Source organism: Prionailurus viverrinus, chromosome D4 (assembly GCF_022837055.1).
Source record: "Prionailurus viverrinus isolate Anna chromosome D4, UM_Priviv_1.0, whole genome shotgun sequence".
In the NCBI taxonomy this organism is placed as follows: Eukaryota; Metazoa; Chordata; class Mammalia; order Carnivora; family Felidae; genus Prionailurus; species Prionailurus viverrinus.
In genome coordinates this window covers 49101208-49122770 of record NC_062573.1, presented here as the reverse complement: position 1 = coordinate 49122770, position 21563 = coordinate 49101208, and positions in this window count along the sequence as shown.

Genomic DNA, 21563 nt, shown 5'->3' with positions numbered 1-21563 from the left:
ATGTCTCTTGGCTGGCAGGAAACCTTGGTGTTGGCTTTGTAACTTATACATTCTGCCCCATTGTGAGGAGGTTTCCTATTTGCTTACACAATATCCCCTTCCTTACTTACACCCCTCCTTGTTTTGTTTTGTTTTTTAACGTAGTTACAGCTGCTTACTTATTTAAAAATTCAGTCAGTGCTACCGCAAATATATTTCATTTTTTGACTGATATTCTGTGGAGGAAGCCTTTTTGACACTAATACAGTCAACTATTAATTTGAACAGAGAAAGGAATAGTAATGTAGGTTTTTTTCAGACCCATTTTTTTTTAATTTTTTTAATGTTTATTTATTTTTGAGACAGGGAGAGACAGAGCATGAACGGGGGAGGGTCAGAGAGAGAGGGAGACACAGAATCCGAAACAGGCTCCAGGCTCTGAGCCGTCAGCCCAGAGCCTGACGCGGGGCTCGAACTCACGGACCGCGAGATCATGACCTGAGCCGAAGTTGGACGCTCAACCGACTGAGCCACCCAGGCGCCCCTTTCAGACCTATTTTTAAATGAAATCATTATAGGCGTATGATAGGCTTGGCATCTTTATATTTGAGAAGTCAACTTCAGTGACCAGAGAAAGTTTAAAACTCTTAACAAGCACAGCCTCATTGAAATTAAAAGATCTTGCTATCAGAAGTTACAGTGTGGATCTTCAAAACTGTGTGGTCAAAGGAGCGTGTGGAGTAAAAATGCAGTACTGAATATAATCGTATGTCTTCAAAATCGATGTGTGGACTAAAACCGTGTGTTGATGTACATAGTTGTGATTTGGATGCTGCTAGAGAAACTGATCTCTTTCCCAACAAATAGGAGACAGGAATGCTTTCTTTCTCACTGGAGGCCACAGGTAGACCATCACTGGAGAAGTGTTTAGGCATTTTGTCCTCTGGGAGGGACCCATTCCCCCCCATTCTTACTGCTCTACAGAGGAATGTGGAAGCTTGGAGATTTGTTTAGCTTTTAAGAAAGAATTTGCATTACATCAAAGAAGATGATTTGAGGAGACTATCTGCCATACAGATTATAATAATTAGCTGAGGGTGATCTGAAATGAAAAATCCAAGAACTAGAAAACATAAGCAAACTTTCACATATAAAAGACCGTGGTCCATTACTCCAGCTTTTCTAAAAGTCTGCCCAGGGTAAATCTGACAGCACGAATAGTTAATTTTAACCTATTTTCCTTGTTTCTCCCTCAACAACCACCAAACATATAAAAGAGCATTTTTTTGGAAAGCCAAACCTGGTGCCTCCAAATTGAATATACGTGTGATTTTTTCCATTTTCATCTTTATTTTGGTATCATTTGTATGAAGTCAGAGATTGAAGTGGAAAAAGAACTGTAAACAAACAAACAAACAAAACGCTCTTGCTAAATATTCAACTTCTGGAAGAGGGTTCAAAAGCAAATCCCAAACAAAAGAAAGAGCATTCCCAACAAAGGTCTCGATGCAGTCCTGATCCATTTAGGACCAGTTGTGAATGCTTCGGGGTGGGAGATGGCAAGAGGAAGAATATTTCTCTCCCCTCTTCCTTTCACAGAATTTCAACAGCAGATTAATATTTTTGGATGATGTTCAAAATGTACAAAATTATAAGACTGATGGCCCAAGTCCCATCATCTACAATTTCATTTCATCAGCCTGGCCTGAATCGATGATTTTAAGAATCTCCTTTTGCTCGCCTTTCACTGTTTTTGCTCATGAGTTCAGTTTAGAACAAGTCTATGAATCATGTATTTTTATTATTAATAGTAAACTTTACATGTCTTTCAGAGTTAACCTTATTCATGTTTGAGACTTCTTGATGCTTAAGCGTTTTAAAGTTTATTTATTTTTGAGAGAGACAGGGACAGCATGACTGGGGGAGTGGGCAAAGAGAGAGAGGGAGAGACAGAGAATCCCAAACAGGCTCTGTGCTGTCAGTGAAGAGCCCAACATGGGGCTCGAATTCACGAACCTGTGAGATCATGACCTGAGCTGAAACCAAGAGTCAGAGGCTCAACTGACTCAGCCACCCAGGCGTCCTGATGCTTATGGGTTTTAAATCATACTCTGAATCCAACTAAATATACTTAATTTTAGATCTTTTTCGTGTTCTGAATAAAAGGACATGTTATTTCCTTCCAGCTTGTCCCCAAAGGTGTGGCATTGCTCTGCTGTATTTGGCTTCCAAATCGACAACCAGGAGGAAAAGGACACAGATCTGCCCTAGGCAGCTGACAGTTGGGCTCTTCAGTTTATTGGTTTACTTTTTACCATACGCCTCCCCGCTTCTTTCAAGCTTCCTTAGAACTTTTTCTAATTTTCTTACACGTTATGCCATGCACGCCAGTCTGAAGAAGTCACTGTGCAATTATTTCAATTGTTAAAAAACAAAAACAAAAACAAAAAACTACTCTGTCTTGTCCAAATTGGCTTTTAAGAGAGAGAGAGAGAGAAAGAAAGAGAGAGAAAGAGGAAGTTGGCCTAACTCAAATTATAAAGAGCAGAGTCTGGTTTTGATTGTTGGACAAATTATTTCAGTATAAATTGAGTGCTGATGATGGGGTTCTGCATGAGCCAGACTTGTGGCTTTTTGTATTTTCCTTGCTTTTCTGAGCTAGCCACAGAAGTAACACAGTCTTAAAGAGAAGGCTCTAAGGGTGTTATACAAGGACTTGGAGTCCTTTGGTCTAGGAGGACACAGGAACAGATAAGTTTCTATTTCGAGTAATTAGAATAAGTAGCCGATTAAGGGCTTCTTGGCTCTTAAGTACAGAGGACGGACTGAAATGGCTCTGTTGTCCTCAGGCTTCAAGTACTGACAATGTGGACAGTCTAGGCAGTCTTTGATGCTAGGAAGGTGGTCATATTGGGCTCCATTTAGGCTGAGAAGTGAAACTACCTTGCTTAGTAGATTAAGCAAGAATTAATAGCGATTCCTTATTTATCTCGAGGGCATGTAGTGTGGAGCTAGGAGTTTGCATTTCTTCCAATCTTGCCCTAAATTGTATTTTTCTCAGTAGTATTAAACACGTTGGTAAGCCGATAGTAATTTTTGTTTATACGTGATACTTCTACCCCGGACGGAGAAGGCCAGTTTCCTTAGCTTTAAATTCTTCAAGACCCTTGACATCTGATTTGCCTTCTAGGGACACTGGGCTGGCCTTGCTGGCAACTAGTCATTAGACCGTTTAAGGTGGCAGATGTTCTATCCAAGGCACAATGAAGCTGGAGCCATGGAAGGGTTCCAACCAAAAGTCTTGGTGACAATGTGTGATTTGACTCTGGTTCTGAATGTAAACACTAAGTGCAAAGGGAAAAATTCACACCACAAGTGGAGGGTACTTCCTCTCTTTATTTGATGCCCCTTTTGTGATGGTTTACTGATTCTTGTTTTTTTTTTTAATTTTTTAATGTTTTTTTTTTATTTTATATTTGAGAGAGAGAGGAAGAGAGAGAGAAAGAGACGGGGGAGAGGCAGAGAGACAGAGACAGAATCCGAAGCAGGCTCCAGGCTCTGAGCCGTCAGCATGGAGCTCGACACGGGGCTCAAACTCACGACCTGTGAGATCATGACCTGAGCAGAAGTCGGACGCTCAACTGACTGAGCCCCTGATCCTTTTGCATTCACTTCTGCAGACACTGTGGCTGCCTCAGGCCATTCCTACTCACCCTATCCCTTGCTCCAGTGCCAGTGTCTCGACCAGAGGTAATTCTGCAGAGATGGGCTGAGAGGGAGCAAGGAAAAGAAGGAGAAGGCTAGTACCTGTTCTTTTCCTGCCTACCACTGTACTTGACTCAGCCTTAGTGCTCCCAGAGAACAGGGCAAGCCAGGGTTTTTCACCGACCGCGAGTCCTCTGACTGAAGTGATTTTTGGGGGGAGAAACACAGTACTGAAAGGGAAGTGTCCCTGTGAGATGCCATGTGGGGAGAAGACATAGCCCCTGCACCCTGATGCATCAGACCTCCCGTGCTCCTGAAAAAACAAGAGAGCGAGAGAGACATGGTAAATCCTTCCCCGTGCAAACTGACCCACAGAACTGAAGGGAAGTCCGTCCCAGAGCAGAAATCTATAATTTTGGTGTGAAGCAACCTTGCCTCAGTGAGTGAAGGAGGCACATGCCTCCAAGAGGCACAGTAACCAGACACAGTTCTAATGGTGGAATGTCTGGCACTGGTTACGTTCACTGAATGAACGTCAAGTGAGTGATGCAACATTTCAAAGGCCAGGCCAAAAGCTGGCAGTGCTATTGGCAACAATATGGCGGAAGGCACGATTATTGCTTGGAACCAAAGACATCATGTGAGTGGCACCCACTGTGGTGACTAGAGGGGTTGCCGAGGCAACGGTGAAGCCGCAGCAGCATTATTTTGATGAGGAGAGACTGGCTGTTAACCAGGTTAATGGACACAGTCGTGAAAATTCGGGAGTATCTCCAGCCCCGACCCAACCCAATCCTTGGCCCTTCCCAACCTTCCACTACATTAGACACCGGAGAACAGAAGGCGCTAAAAGAACTAGGGTTCCAGTAGATATTCCCTTGGGGATCTATCTGCAAGGAAATTCTTTGTTTGCCTTACCATTGTTTTGTTACCCACACTTACTCAATTATCCTGCTCAGCCCTGGTGGCTTCATTAACATACCAGTTGCCTAATTTTCATACAAGGAAACATTTTATTATTGTGGGTGTATATATGCAAGGGCTCCTGAGTCCTGGGGCTCTGAGTTCAAACCCAAACTTCTTGCTGACTCTGTCAAGCCTTGTTTCTTTCCAGCTGTCAAGTGACAATTAACAGCGATCATAATAACAATACCAGTCTCACAGAAGAGTTGTGAAAATTAAATATAATAACATGCAGTGGAGGCTCAACACAATGGATGTTAGCTAACAAAATCGATTCTATCTTTTGTAACTCGTATTATTTCATGCGTGCCTTTTCTCATGACTGGTTGCTAGTGGAAAAAAAAAACAACAAAGAGAGTACGCTGAGGGGTGGTAGACGGGAGTGATAATTTATTGGTGATCTGCTTTGTGCTGGGCACTGCTGGAGACGCAGAGGTGCAGCAGGAAATAAAACCTAGTGCCCAGTTGATGTTGAGTTCTCATTTTAAAAAGTTTACCACTAAGGGGGCGCCTGGGTGGCTCAGTCGGTTGAGCATCCGACATTGGCGCAGGTCATGATCTCACAGCTCGTGGGTTCAAGCCCCGCGTCAGGCTCTGTGCTGACAGCTCAGAGCCTGGAGCCTGCTTTGGATTCTGTGTCTCCCTCTGTCTCTGCCCTTAACCCACTCGCATCCTGTCTCTGTCTCTCTCAAAAAATAAATAAACATTAAAAAAAAATTGAAAAAAATTTACCACTAAGAATATAACTTTTCATACATTTCTTACAAACCAATAATCAGTGAAAGTATGGTAGGCTGGAGTCTCTTTGGCACAAATAGAAAATGACTTATGTAAAACCAAGTCAGAATCATATTTACCAAGTAATAAAATTAATTTACATGTTGGAAATGCAAAGTATAGCAACTCCAAGTGTTAGGTTAAGCATGAAAGAAAGAAAGAAAGAAAGAAAGAAAGAAAGGGAAAGAAAGAAGAAAGAAAGAAAGAAGAAAGAGAAAGAAAGAGAAAGAAAGAAGAAAGAAAGAAAGAAAGAAAGAAAGAAAGAAAGAAGAAAGAAAGAAAGAGGAAGGAAAGAAAGAAAGAGAAAGAAAGAAAGAAAAAGAAAAAGAAAGAAAGAAGAAAGAGAAAGAAAAAGAAAGAAAGAAGAAAGAAGAAAGAAGAAAGAAAGAAGAAAGAAAGAAAAAAGAAAGAAAGGAAGAAAGAAAGAAAGAAAGAAGAAAGAAAGAAAGAAAGAAAGAAAGAAAGAAGAAAGAAAGAAAGAAAGAAAGAAAAGAAAAAGAAAAGAAACGTGTTCCAAAAGTACTGGCAGAAGCTGTGGCCAAAAATTTCTCTTTCCCTACCAGGTATGAAACAGGTATTAAAAAATCTACTGATAACCAGCAAACAATCTCCGTTTGATTGCAGATACCAAGTTAGAGGTGAAAGAACGGATAGAACGTCTGTTGGATAAACACACTCTAATACTCTTTATTTGCACATGGAGCTATAAATGAGTGTGGACCAAGGCACACTGGAGCCTGTGTCCTGTGTGGCTTTGAGGACATTTACTCAGTGTCTCTGAAACTTAGTTGCACAATCCGAAAAATGAGACGATAATAACAGGACAATTGCCTAGAGTATTAACACGGATAGCCTCCTGTTATGGTACAAAGTACTTATTAGCCTCCCTTCTTCATCTCACTTTCTCTCTCGGCCCCCTTTTCCAATCACCCACTTTTGCAATACAGCTGCTTCCTTACTAAAGAGGAAATGAAGCAAAATCCCGCCAGGATTGGATCAAACTAACACTGCCTCTCATATACGATGATATTCATACTTTAGGACAATCATTATAACCCGTTTGTTGAGAAATTACCCATCCGTCCACGGGCTGATCTGAACTGCTTGAACTCAGGAAAAAAAAAAAAATTCCTCTTTATCTAGTAGGCTAATCTGTGAATATAAAAAAGTGAGCATTCTAAAAATACACATTTCTCGATTTCCTTAAAATGAGGTTCACTATGTAAAATGAAATGGTCTTAAAGTTTAATAAAAATAGCATACTTTTATAAATTGTTCGCGGGACTTTTAGTTCTAAAAACTACCATGGTGTTGAGTATTCTTTCTCTTAATTGACCAGGGTAGAGGCTGAAATGGGGAGTATTTGTTATTGGGCCCAGTTTTTTCTCTAAGAGTACAGATGGGATTATAAAGAAAAGTGGTCAAGATGTGCATGCGTGTGTGTGTGTGTGTGTGTGTGTCTAAAAATAATTCTTCAGGTTTTAATGCAGATGGAATGGAGGGGGTAGAAAGATATACTTGAATGACACCGATGTGTTTAATACATATCTCAAAAGGGGTATTTTCTTCATTTCTGGACACGTATTTGAGAATTGCTTCCACACATATGAAAAGGAGAAATAGAATTGTTTATATTAACTTTAAAAACTAAATGCATGTGTCTATGTGAGTGTGTGTTCATGTGGAGAGAGAGAGAGAGAGAGAGAGAGAGAAATAGACAGATAGACAGAAATAGTCTCCCGCTCCAGGTGTGGGCCTTTCATTTTTTCCTTTCTCCATATTTCCTGGATAATCACATCCATCTCTATATTTGGACTCTTATGCTAACAAATTCCTAGCTGTAACACAAATTGAATTCCATCATCTCTATTTGCTAGCCACATTTTTACCTCCAACTCCCCATGCCTAAAGTAGAGCTCCTTGTGTTTTCCTCCGGAGAAACTCTTCCTGGCATTAAAAAATCAGAGAATTGGCATTGGATGGGAAGTTCAGTTTACAAAGCCCAACCTCCCACAAACCACAGTGTAATGCTGCCCAAGCAATCTGACACTTGGTCCCCCCCTGTTTACATTTTCAAAGCTGCGGTTCTCATTACTTCACCAGGTAACCCATTAGGTTTGAAAGAAAAAAAAAAAAAGAAAATAAAAAAAGAGAAAAAAAGAGAAGACAAGACATTACCTCACAAGAAAACCCTTCTCATATGTGTGTCTATACGTAGTTAAGAGACAAATACGTAGATGTCTGCTTGGCCTCAGCTCTCAGCTCTGCCCCTTACTATGTGTGATCTTAGACTTGTTACCGAACTTTCCTGTGTTTTGATTGGTTGGCGTCTTTGTAAAATGATGTCAATAACATCATTGAGGAAGAACTAAGTTAGTACACATATTGGCTGCCCCATCGTAAGTGTTAAGTAACTATTAATATTGCTATTATCATGATTATTACTAGGAAATATTTCACTTGTAAAAGCATAACCAATTATGTGACTCATATACCCACCATCTAGCATAAGAAAAAAGTATTATTGGGGCACCTGGGTGGCTGTTGGTTAAGTGTCTGACTTCAGCTCAGGTCACGATCTCATGGTTCGTGGGTTCGAGCCCCACGTCAGTCTCTGTGCAGACAGCTCAGAGCCTGGAGCTTATTTCAGATTCTGTGTCTCCCTCTCTCTCTGTCTCTGCCCCTCCACGTTGGTGTGGTCTCTGTCTCTCTCAAAAATAAATAAACATTAAAAAAAAGAATGAAAGCATAACTAATGTAATTCAAGTCTCTCGGTACCTTTCTCTAACGTTTCTCCTTTTTCTGAAGGCTGAGCTCTATCCCAAATTTGGTAACCACCATTCCTATGCATTGCTTAGTAATTGTGTCATATAAATACATATCCATAAGCAGTGCAGAGCACTGGGTTCCATGTTTCTTAACTTCAATTAAATGGGATCCTATGGTGTATATTCTTTTGCAACTTTCTGTTATTGCTCAGCAATGTATTTCTGAGATTGAGCAGTGTGGATGAAGCTAGCGCTAGGTCACTCATCATCACCGTTGTATTTTATTTGATTGTATGGATGCATCATACTTCATTTATTCAATTTTCCATCGGAAGACACTTAGGTTGATTTCAATTGCTTTTGTTTTGTATTGCCGTTGTAAACAATGCTGCTAGACTATTCGATCATCAGATGGCAAAGAACTTATCTCATAAACTCATCTAGAACTTTGCCTCCATTCAATGTCCACACATTGTTTCTAGCTTTCTCTTGTAAAACCACACAGGATGCTCATGTGACTTGTATACCCAGGTCTTCTAACTGTGATTGAAAAATGAACTCATATTATATTACATAAAAACTCTCATTTGTTGACCCCACTGATATTTACTACCTTTTGACATAATATAAAGAATGCATGCTTGTCATAAAAATCATCCCAACAAGATGAAAGGGCATAAATGTGGAAAGTGGAAATCACTATTTTCCACTTCCAAATGGTTACTGCCCATTAGAATTTGGTGAACATTTTTCCAGTCTTTCGTAGGCCTGTACCCATACATTCAAACATACACATGTTCACATGGTCTTTCTTCTGTGTCTGTCTCTTCTTATAATAACATCAGTCGTATTGGATTAGGGATCACACTGCTAACCTCATTTTAGTGTAATTGAATTATCTCTTTAAAGACCCACCTTATTCTGAGGTAATGGGGGTCATATGGATTTTTAGGGGTTATTATTGAGTTTTAATAATGTATGCAAGCTTTAAATTAGCACTTACTCTTTAATTTTTCCTTTGTAAACATCTTATTCCACTTGGAAACTATTCAGGAGTCCTAGTTATACCGTGGGCCATGGCACAGGCTGACTCAAGTTTGTAATAGTTTAGAATTCTTAGAGCTTGCTTTCGCAAAGTTCATTTCTCCAGCCCCTGTGGTACCATATTTCCCTGCATTTAAAGAGCAGATGTGAAATAAAGCCCAGTGATTGTAAATATGAAGTTATAAAACTTAAGTTATTTCAATAACTAGTGGTTAGGAAAATTCTTAAACAGAAGGATGAGAATGTATATTTACAATGATTTGACTTGAGATATTTGAAAGTTGCTAGAATCGATCCCAAGGACATGACCAGTATTGTAATATCTGGAATTTGATCTCTTATTTCATGTTACTTTACGTGAAAGACACTTTTTGAAATTAAAGTTTAATGAACTGTGTTCTTTGATTAACTATACGTAAAAATAGGTCGACAAATTTGCCTCGTCTGTATATTGAACATGAAGATGTGAAGATTAATTTTGACAAGGTCATCAATGCATTTGCACAAATTTAAAGTTTAAGGAACAGGCTGTAATATTATTATTCACTCCCACAACAGACCCATTTATAGGTATAAATTGTTGTCACTTTGTTTCTAAAATATTTGTTAATGCTATTAAAAATTCTCAAATTATTACCTTTTATTTTGTCCTTAAATATTTATTTTCTTTTTATTTTTCTTCCTACAGGTATGTTCTGATCATTATTTTAATTCATTCCATAATTATCACCCAAAATAATCTTGTCATATGAAGGAGGATGATACTTACAAGATGATCAATTCTTCACGTCAAATGTATTAGTTATACCCCTGCACGTGGTTCACCTTGTCCACTTTTCCACTTACATTTTTCCACTTTTCCACTTTTGTCCTTACACTTTTCCACTTACATTTGTTGGCCATGCCAGTTATCAAGCCCACTTGTCCACTTTTCCACTTACATTTGTTGGCCATGCCAGTTATCAAGCCCATTTTCTCCACAGAATGATTAGAATCAGAACGTCAGGCCATATTGGTGGTTAACACTATAAAACATTATGACAGTTTCATTAAACAAAGATATTTGTAAAGAGTGTTGTGGTGCTAGAAAAATCCAATAAAAAATCAGCACACTTACTATGCTCAGTAACCAAATACTATACTTATTACATGCCAAGCACTATACTAGGAGGGAAAATCCAAAGAAAGATAAGTACATTTTTTTTTAAATTTCTCCAAGATCTTCTAATCCAGTGAGGAGCTAAAATACAAGCAAATGAGAGAAAGAGGTGTGGTGGAGAGACCATCTGGTATAGCAGCCAAGGACCTGGGTAGAGATGGGTTTTGTCACCTGTTAGCTTTATGACCTAGGAAAGATCGCCCACCTTCGCTATAAAATGGAGAAACATTATCCTACAGGTATCGTGCATCTGGCACATAGTAGGAATCCAGTGACTGGTCGTGAAATATGAACAGCACGTGACAAAGTAAACATGAAGGCGATAATTAAAAGTTTAGCGCAACAATAAATAATACGGCGCTGATGAATTTCCTAATCGAAGATACGCATGGTAGAAGACTTCCAGAAGGCAAAGGACATTTGCAGCTGAGAGATCTTGGCAAGTTTAGGCCCAATACTCGATTCAGAGTGCACCCTGGGGGAGTGGATAGGAGTGGGGGCCTACAGTCCCCGAAAAAGCTCTGATAGAGCACAGAGTCCTGCACGAACGGTTTTAATTTCCTATTCACACCTGCTGGCTAAAACAGTATATTTTCAATGTTGAAGGAAAAAATCTGGACATAAGTGATCAAATGCTGTATGCTTCCCTTTCTTAAAATATACGAAAGCCAAAATCCATCTACGGTGTTCCAAATTGGGTAGAGTTTACCCCCGTGGAGCAGGTAGGGAACCAGAACAGGCAGAAGTGTGGTTCCGGGGCTAGTAATGTTCTGTTTCTTTTCTTTTCTTTTTTTTTTTTTTAACATTTATTTATTTTTGAGACAGAGAGAAACAGAGCATGAACAGGGGAGGGGCAGAGAGAGAGGGAGACATAGAATCTGAAACAGGCTCCAGGCTCTGAGCCATCAGCCCAGAGCCCGACGCGGGGCTCAAACTCACGGACCGTGAGATCGTGACCTGAGCCAAAGTCGGACGCTTAACCGACTGAGCCACCCAGGCGCCCCAGTAATGTTCTGTTTCTTGATGAGACTGCTGGTTAAGATGAATGTCTTCCATTTCTTAAAATCCATTAAACTGTATGCTTATTTGTGCACTTGCCTACATACAGAATTCTCTTCAACACAAAGTTCAAAACATGTACATTTTCACTGTATAATTTTTGAAAAACAGAAGGAATACAGGGAAAAATTAAGGAAAAAAAAATCTCCGATAAGCCTGAAATTCAGAATAACTACTGTTAACATTTTGGAGTAGATGCTTCACATGTAATTAAGATCGTCCTGTATTTACTGTTTTACAACCTCTTTTTTTTTTTTCCACTAAGCAAACATATGCAAGGAGTTTCCCATGTCGGAGAACATTTTTTGAAAACAAATTTTTTTTTAAAAAAAATTTTTTTTTTTTTCAACGTTTATTTATTTTTGGGACAGAGAGAGACAGAGCATGAACGGGCGAGGGGCAGAGAGAGAGGGAGACACAGAATCGGAAACAGGCTCCAGGCTCCGAGCCATCAGCCCAGAGCCTGACGCGGGGCTCGAACTCACGGACCGCGAGATCGTGACCTGGCTGAAGTCGGACGCTTAACCGACTGCGCCACCCAGGCGCCCCGAAAACAAATTTATGTCTATTCCGTAATTTTCCTAGTAAATCTCTTATATTTTAATAATTAACATATTTCTAATTTTAAATATTTAAATATTGCAATGAACTCTCTTATACATAAATATATTACACCCCTCAACATTTGAGCAAGATGAATTCCTAGAGGTGGAAAAGATTTCGACACACATTTTTCAATTTCCCTTTAAGATCTGAGCCCATTTCACTCAAATCCTCCACAATATCGAGAATAGATATTTTTTAAATCTGCACATTTTGTAGTTGAACATGCTTTTTCTTTCAAATGTTGCTGTTTTTAGTCCTGAGGTTGAAACTGGTTTTATGTTATTAGCTATCGCCTCTTCTTTTTTTGGAATGCCTCTTCCTATCCCCAGATAGGTTTTTGTTTTGTGCTTTCTCTTCCTATTAGAGCATTTCCCTTCTCTCAGACCTCTTGAAGCTTTGCAGTCTCTTGTTTGTCCCAACTCAATATTTCATTCAGACTAAAGCCCAGACTCAACTTCCTTTATGAACCACGTTCCTTTTCATCCACTGACTCTTTGGCATGCGACCCCGTTTATGTTTCTGATTTAAGTTGTTAAACTTTCTTCTGGGTTTTAAAAGCTGATAATAACCAAACCTACCGTGGACAAGACAGTAGCACTCGGTAGTTGAAGCCACGGAGATTGTATACAAACTTCCCGAGCATTAAGGTCACAGAACGAACCCGACCCCCAAGAATCACTATACTTGTGCACCTTAAATTATAATTAAAATCGTTGACCCCAAAGTCATAATCTCATAGTTGTAATAGATTGAGCTCTGTCTAGTTCCTGTAGAGCATCTGGCTCGTAGATGAACTTGCTATTTCTGTTTTCTCTAAAAGCCTGTAAAAACAAACCCGCATATTTTATATTTCTCCCTTTGCAGTAATGTCCATTAGGGGGGAAGAAAAAAAACCACACAGCGTATTTTCAACCAAGCACAGATTGCCTGCTGTTTCCTCTTGTCAGGTTTGCTCTCCCTCTATCACAGTTGTGAGAAGGCTGCGTGTGATCTGTATTTTCGTCCTATCTCCCTGAAAGATGACTTTCACATTCTGCAGTGTGGGAGGACAGTCGCTGACAAAGTCCATGCTGAGAACGGCTCAGCCGTGCAGGGCAGTGGAGGGGGCAGATGTCTTTCTGTTTTATTCTCGATTTTTACTGTGCCCTGTGGCAAGCCTTAGTTCTTTTCCTCTGTTGGTCCTGAACCTTTACCTTTATTCCTTTTTCCTTTTGGTTCCCCCTATTGTTTTTTCCCTTGCTGTCACTTGTGGTGGGGCTTGGGGAACAATGTTGTAGGATCATAGAGCTTTTGAGGGAATGTAAATTGCAGGCGGCACCGAGTCCCGTCTGTTTTCTCATCGGAAAGCAGCATTTCAGAGAGTCGAACTGACACCGGGGCCCTGCAAAGACATGCCGAGTTCAGGAATATTCCCTGTTCCCAGGCCCCGGTTATGTAGAAGTGGGACTTTCTGAAGAAGGGGCACTTGGGGAGGGTGGGGAGGAAAAGGGCACTTTCAGAAGCAGATGCTCCTGGCTTCAGGAGGAAAGCTGCTCTAATCAGAGTTCAGCAGTCTCGCAGACAATCCACAGCTTTGGAGGGAGACAAACAAAACACAGTCTCTTAGTCCAGTGCATAAATGCAAGAGGCTTGTCTTAAGTGTGTGTGCAGGATTCTAGTGGGCTAAAAATGTTATGCGGAGTTAAAGTGAGGCATTGTTTAGGTTTTAATGAAGGCAACCAATTTTTAACAACAGAAGTTCTGTTTCTGAAAGCCCCCCTCCCCCCTCCCTAACACTCAGTTCCTCTGCCCCTGCACCTGCTTTCATTTTTGGCTTCTTGGCACTGATGTTCACAGAGACATCAGCTGGCAATGGCAAACTGCTAAAAGCTTCCCTGCAACGCAGCTCGGCAAATGCCAGCCATTTATTCACTGGTGCATGCCAGCTTAACGTAAGGTCTCCCTTTCTCCCTCCAACCCCAATCCCCTTAGCCCCCCAGTTTTGCTTCCAAATGACAGTAAACGTTCCAAGCCAAGCAGTGGTCTGGCCCTTTGAGTATCCATTAAGTGTGGCCGCATCTATTTGCTGCATCTATTTGCTGCGATTATAATATTTTGATCCAAAGGGTGTTGCAGAAAATTTAGACGACAATACTATTTCTTGTATTCAATAAAGAGCTATTGGCCCACAGGCTCATTTCTTTCTCCTCAGCAGATGGTGGGATAGTTTCTTGAGGTCTCTTTGACTTGAAACAGCCTTTTTGTTTTTGTTGCTTATTGAGAGCCAGTTGTCCCAAATTCATTGAATAAAGACATCCACTTTTCAGTGCGAGCTAAGCCCCAACAGATAAATACTGACTTAGAGTTGGGCTGATGGACAAACTAGAAAGGCAAAGGGGCTGCTGGAAGTTAAGTATTCAGCACAAGGCTTTGCAGTTTCAAAAACGATGGCTTTAAGTTCTCCATTCAGCACAGCAATTCAGGCTGTATACTGAGAAAGTGTGAGAAATCTGTGAGAGATTCGACATATATTTATTTTTCTTGGAAATTAGAGAATATCTTCACAGTGTACACTCTGAAGGGCTTTTGTTTTGTTTTGTTGTGTTTTTAATGATCTAAACCATCTGGGGAGTTGATAAAGAATGTGATTTTCACAAGCTGAGCTAGCAAAGCCTATTGCTAAATCCCAAACCTTTATCCAGCCTACAGATAAAACCAGGGTGGGAGAGTTTCCCTTCCAGCTCTAAAATACTAGGATCCCACGTATGCCAAATGCTTCAGTCTCCGGGTGGTAAGAAAAATAGAGAACTAAGGGAGCCTGGCCCAAACATTCAGAAATGTATGGTGCTTTTTTTCTCCCCCGAAGATTGGTGGAGGTCACAGATGTCCAGAAAATCTGTCTGAAAACCAACTCAGCATCGTATTTTATCTAATGCCTCTTTGGTCTCTTTTGATATAGGGACAAGAAATAGCGCTTGGAAGTATTTCTTCACCACCTATTTTTCAAACCTGGAGTCCATCCAAAACCTATCTTACTAGACAGAGCGTGCAGAAAACATCGCGGGAGACTTTAATGGTGGTGGGTCCGCTTGTGATCATTGTGATCTTATATCAGAAGGTGTGGGTGCTTGGCATTTTTGACAAATGACCGCCAGTTAGGTCTCTCAAGGCTGACGCTCGGCATTAAATCCGGCAATGTGGTGAAGGCAGAGAAATCAGAAAATGTCCTTCTCAGGACTGGGCGATACACAGAAGGTATACTCATATCGTGGCTTTGACTTAACCCTCTCTCCCCTGAGTCTAACTTCCTGTTTTCTGGTTATCCACCATTGAGGGACACGAGATCAAGCGGGAAAGTTACCTCTTTATATTCAAATACATGCATGCCGTAAGCTATAATTTGCTCCGTGTGTGTGTGTAAGTATCTAACCAGAAGTCTGGCAGTATTTCTAAGCCTTGGTTATCAATTTACTATGCTCTATGAAACCTACAATCAATCAATATTTAATACCTATCACACTCTGTTCATACTTTATTCAAAAAGAGGTAGATTATGTCAGAAATGTCATTTGTCCCTTCTGTTTAAGACGCTTTTAGAATTAACAATCCAGTTAAATGTCCCCGTGTGTCAGACTTCTACTGGGCGGAGCTCCCGCCCAGAAGACGGAGGAACAGTTACAGGAGCGGTTCACAGGAAATGATCATCGGGAAATACAGCTTTAAGAATGGAGAGGGTTTTTAGTAATAATGCTTCCTTTAGCAGTTGCTTCCTTCTGTCCCACACCCAGAGAGGTACACGACCCCTGCACCTCTCACTCTGGCTGTGATGTACTTCCAATTTAGAAGCAGCGGTAAAATGAGGGAGGGGGAGGTTAGACCATAGGGCAGCAAATCAGAACCCCCACACCTGAGACCTTCCAAATCCCTCTGAGTGGTTTAGCCCCTCAGAGACTCAGCTTCTTCATCAGCAAAATGGGAATGGCATTGCATTGGCCCTTGCCAACTCACAGGTTTGTAAGAACACAGGAAATAATCCTTACGAACTTGAGATCACTAGACAAGCGTTCATTATTACAACTATCATTTGTGTTGGAATGTTTTGTGAGCCACACAAGTCTATACGGCTGTGAGTTACGATAATTATTATTTACGTTATAGTTGTTTTGTCCTTGCCTTCCCAAATCTGGGCTTCCTCCTCTCTCTCCTAATTCAGAGAGTGGCACCATCCAAATAGTTGCATGAGCTTTGACATCTCCCAATCCATTACTCATATTCAATCTATCCCAAATTCCATTCTTCAAATCAAAGGAATTTAGACCAGCATACTCTCAATGATTTCTACCTTCATTCTGTTGAATGCATGAGCACATTCAACTTACACATACTCTTTTATAGGTGTATGCTTTTACCCCATCTGACTCCAAAAGAGGGATTCAAGGAAGGTTTTTATATGACACATAAATACAACAAAATAGCATATGTCAGAAGTAGGCAGGAAATACAAAGGTAAAAAATGCTACATACCTAAATCAGAACCAAGAGTAAGACTAACACAAGAGCATTTGACATTGAATCTTTACTACGGATGGGTCCAAATATAACTGGAAAGACACAAAATATAGTGTTCATGGAACCAAAGCACAAATATTGTCTAAGGGAATCACATATATTCTGGGTATAATTCCAGAGATAAATTTCTGGAAAAATCTTCTAAAAAGGATACCATGAAATGTAGTGAATAATGTTACTGATGAAACCTTTACAGAAGACAGACAGCAGTTTCAGGGGGCTGTTTCTTTCAGCACTGTGCTTACTTGGTGTTGGAGATACTAAAATATGTAAAGCAGGCATGTTATCAAAGAATCACTGAGAAAGATAAATCTACAGTATACAAATCCGTGCCATTCACTGAGATAAACTTAGTAAGAGAAGAAGGATGTGTTGTGCATTGGAACACAGTAGAGGAAGTAATCAGTTCTACTCAGTAGACCAGGGAAGGCTTCTTGGAAGAGATAGCATCTGATCTCCTGTGTTTATTCAACAAGAGCTTATCAGTTGCCAACTCTGTGGTATGCAAAATGATAGGAGCTAAGATTACAATGTTGGGGAGAACAATGTCTTTGTCTTTATTAGTAGCTAAGGGTTAGAACAGCATTTCAGGGAGAAAGATTCTCACTTGCTAGTGAGCTATTGCCCACTCCCACCCCCTCCAATCTCGCAACTGTGAACCTTTAATGACAGATCTCTTGCTTTCCCCTGCCTTCTGAAAAGGAACACGGAACAATATCAGGAACCGCATGAGAATCTCTAGCCACCGTGCAAAGCTTCCAGAAGCCTTGGGAAAGGAAGTAGATAAGAAATATGCTTCTAGGAAACCTTGGGGAAGCCTCAACTCGGGACAGATGAAGATGAAACCCAACTAGGGTAAAACAAAGACCTAGGTGTTTGGCATCTAGGAAGGCCAGTAAATATTACTGAACTCTAACTGAAACAACATGCTGAGAACTAGACCCGGAAGTCTTTTTTTTTTTTTTTTTTACAGGAAAGGAATGCACATGCGGCCTTGTTCTCTTATTTCTGAATAACTGAGATGAGCTGAGTTAATCCTAACATCAGTGGAAGATACCCGGATTTTTCCAGTGATCAAGCTTGTGAAGTAATTCTCACTGGTAGCAGAATGTCGGGCCAAAAGAATCCGCATTAGTAGGATGGAATCCTTTGTTTCTGCTCAAATAAATAATGCTTTGCTATCTGTCCTTCAATATTGCCATGTATAATTATTTACTATATATAAAGAGCCATATCGCCCTCATCAGTATTCCTCAGAGGAGAATAGCACATGCTTTTGCAAGGCACTGCTTGATCTGAGAGGAAGCACAGAGATATTCCACAGAGACTCCATTAGCGTGATGCTTAAAGAATTAGAGAGACAAGATACACTCCTAAAACAATGAAACAACATATTAAACTATGCCAGAGCATACGACAAGCGTTACATACACAATATAGACAATAACTCATAGACAAAATGAAAGGAAGCCAATAATAGAGCAGGAGAGATTAGGGAAAATCTTCCAAAAATTGGGACGTGAAGAATGGGGAGAATTTAGATAGATCAGGCAGGAACACTCTAGGTCAGAAGAGGGAAGCTTACAAAGGTGTGGAAAAATAATTTTGAAAACTAACAAGTTTTCAAATCAGGGAACCAGAAAATTAACTAGTAACATAATCGCCAGAAGACATCTCTTGCTAAGCACACACTCACTGGAAGGAATGTTCTTGGGAAGTGTGAAACAGTTGAGAAAGTAAAGCAAAGTGGATTGAGAAAGAAAAATATTCATCCTTATAAAGTAACATCAACCTGTAGACATTCCTTCAAAGGCACAAATATTACAGAATAAGAACTCTTGCAAACAATCCCCCGAGGGTAAAAAAAAAAAAATAACATTTCCAAAAATGTCAGTGCCAGTGGGTTAATTCTAGGTAATTCAGGGTGAAACAGTGATTCTCACGGAGTTGAATCTGAGCGAACCACATGACTTGAACTCTAAAATTGATCAGTAACCATACGTAGCAGGCCAAGTCAAAATTTTTGTTATAAATAAAATCTAAGTGTATGTCAGTTATACCTCAATAAAACTAAAAACAAAAACAAACAATCCTCCCCCCCCCAAAAAAAACCCAAAACAAACAAAACAAAAAAACCCACAAAAACCTAGTACCTGTTTTCAGGTGTCCAGGTGTTTGTTTTAAACATAAACTAGAGTATGTTCTCCGAAATAAACTGGCATTTCCATTTATTCTAATCCCAGATGAAAATGCTGCTACACTTTTGTAAAGGTTATAGAGGTGTATATATGTAATTTTTAAAGAAATTAAATAACTTGCCCAAGGTCACACTCAAGTCTGTGCTTTCAGGGCCTTGAGTTTTAAGTGATAAGAGGTCCCCACCTAAAGTTGTGCTCTGTGCCAGATCTCCAGAGAGCATTTTGTATTCAGATGCAAGAAGCAGCTGTAACCTACTGAATCAGGATCATCAGCAATGGGCCTAGGTATGTTGATTTCAAAAGCTTATTTGGTGATTTTGATGGAAATCCCTGGTTGAGGTGCCACCTACAAAAACTACAAATAATAATAATAATAATAATGTAATAAATAATTATAGTTAATATTATAGACTGGAAGCTAAGTTTGTCACTCAAGTGTAGCAAAATAAAATAGATAAATATTAATCTTTGTATTTTTCTTACTTTTCCTTCTTTGAATTAGTCAGAACTAGTTCCAAAGCCCAAAGGAGACCTTGGATTATAACGGCAGGAATGGAGAGGAAAAGACACCATTCACGTTCATTGTGGGGTTCCCCAATGAAGCTCTTAGAGAATCCTAAGGAAATGCCTGGAATGGAGTGGAGCATTGATACAGGAAAGGATAGGAACAGAAGAGAAGGATTGCTGCCCTTCTCAGGGTGTTCACACAGGGTTGCAGGTAAGGGGTGGGCAAGGCGAGAGTGAGGCAGGTATTAGAACACCTCCCGCTAAAGTGGAGCCTAATGAGAGAACTGGGGGTAACATGCCATCAGCATGTGGAGGAAGAGGAATTTAGCTCTGCCTGGTGACATGGGAGAGGGGACTTGAAGAAGTTAGCCTCGGAGTCAAGTGTGAATGATGGATATGATTCTCTGTAGATGGGGAGTATGGGAACAAGCAGATTCAAGAGGAATTTACGATCTGTCTAGTAGTATTTATTCAATTCTTTACCACATTGAAAGATATAAGACATGCCTACCATTGTTACAGTGACTGTTGATTGTCTCAGTCTACATTAACTTAGCAACCTCGTAGCTTGGCAATGATTGGGTGGCCAATTTCACCAAGAAGTTCCCTCGCCAAGATGCCTTTGGTGGCTCCTTATTTTCCTCTATCACTCTCCTCTTCAGTCCCCTTGCCCACTCTCTCTGATTTGATAATCTCAAGTTGCCGTGTTCTCAGTCCTACTCTCTGCTTCCAGTGACCCATCACTAAACCAAAAATACATACTTCTGTTAAAGTGTTCAGTGCATCTTCACTGTGGGAGTCTGGAGATAACACTCCAATCCGTGTGGTCCAACCTATCAGTGACTCATTAGTAATTGATGGGGAAAATTTCAGGCCTGCTAGAACAGTTGAAGAATAGATTATAAAAGTTAAACGTGGCCTTGAAGATGGTCTTTTGTTCTATTTCTATAAACTATGGATATCAAGACCCAAAGAGGTTAGATAATTTGGATAAATCTAGAAGCTTCTAAGGGTTAGAAATGAAACCTGGATCTGGATCTAAGTACCAATATCTTCCTTGGCCGACTTGTAAGGGAGACAGTAAAGTGTTGTGCAGCCACACTAAGGCGAGACTCTGTGGGTTGCCACCTGTCCAGTCTACTTTACCTAAAGGCCAACCCCCAGTCTGAACTTGGTGTTTTATTTCCACTAACTCACCTTTCCATATTAAAGAAAAACCCAAATCCCATACACTGACTAGTGAACAACTAGTGAATAATTTATCTTCCTTGAGTTCATAATATACTACATATAGGAATGACTTAGGAGCCAGATAGGCTCAAATTTAATGAGACTAAAGTATAATTAGTAACAAAGGTCTTATCCAACAACACTTTGAACATTGTTGACAAAATGAGAAATCATCCCAATTTCCAATTTAATGCACTTAGTAAGGAGCCTGAATGTGCCAAAGAATTAATGAAATTTGCAGAAGATCTATTTTTAGAAAGCAAAGCTCTACAGTTCGGATTCAAACATAGTCAAAGACTTGGAAGAATCTACTTAAATTTTTGAATAACTTATCTCAAACTAGAGATTAATACAACTCCAGGTAAAGAACCTTAAATACATTGACACGAAAAGTTCTATCTGGAAAAAAGAGGAATAAAATCAAACTAATGTTTGGTTGATTTATGATATATTGCTACAGAAAAGGATATACCATGCAGCTTGAAGCTGTGCAAGAAAAGTCAGTGTGGGGAGCTAATCCTGGATTTTCAGAAAAATTTAGAAAAAAAAAAAAGTCATTCAAAACAAGGGCAATAGAGTGATTGTACCATTTGTGGACTAATGTACCAGAAAGTCAACATGAACACTACAATTAGAGGTCTGGTTAGGTAAAGACTAATGTAATAAATGATTAACAGTCATGGTAAACAAAAAAGGGAATCTACAATGAGATAAATCCAAAAAGCCAGTCTTGAAAGAAATTCAGAGAAATTTCTGCACCAGTTACAATGGGGAAAAAAAAGTGTAGCAGGGTCATACTTGAAGATGTGTTTCCAAAAAGGAATGGGAATCCTAAAATTTCTAGTTTAAAGAAAACATAACATGATGATAGTGATTTTTATATTTATTTACCAAAAACATGGGTTAACAGACCAGTAAGTGCCTACAAATATCTGCAAATTCAGTTATGAGGGTTGGTTCACTTGAAGTGAGCCCTTTCCATAGTTTTTATTCTATCAAAGAACATAAGTAATTGGAAAC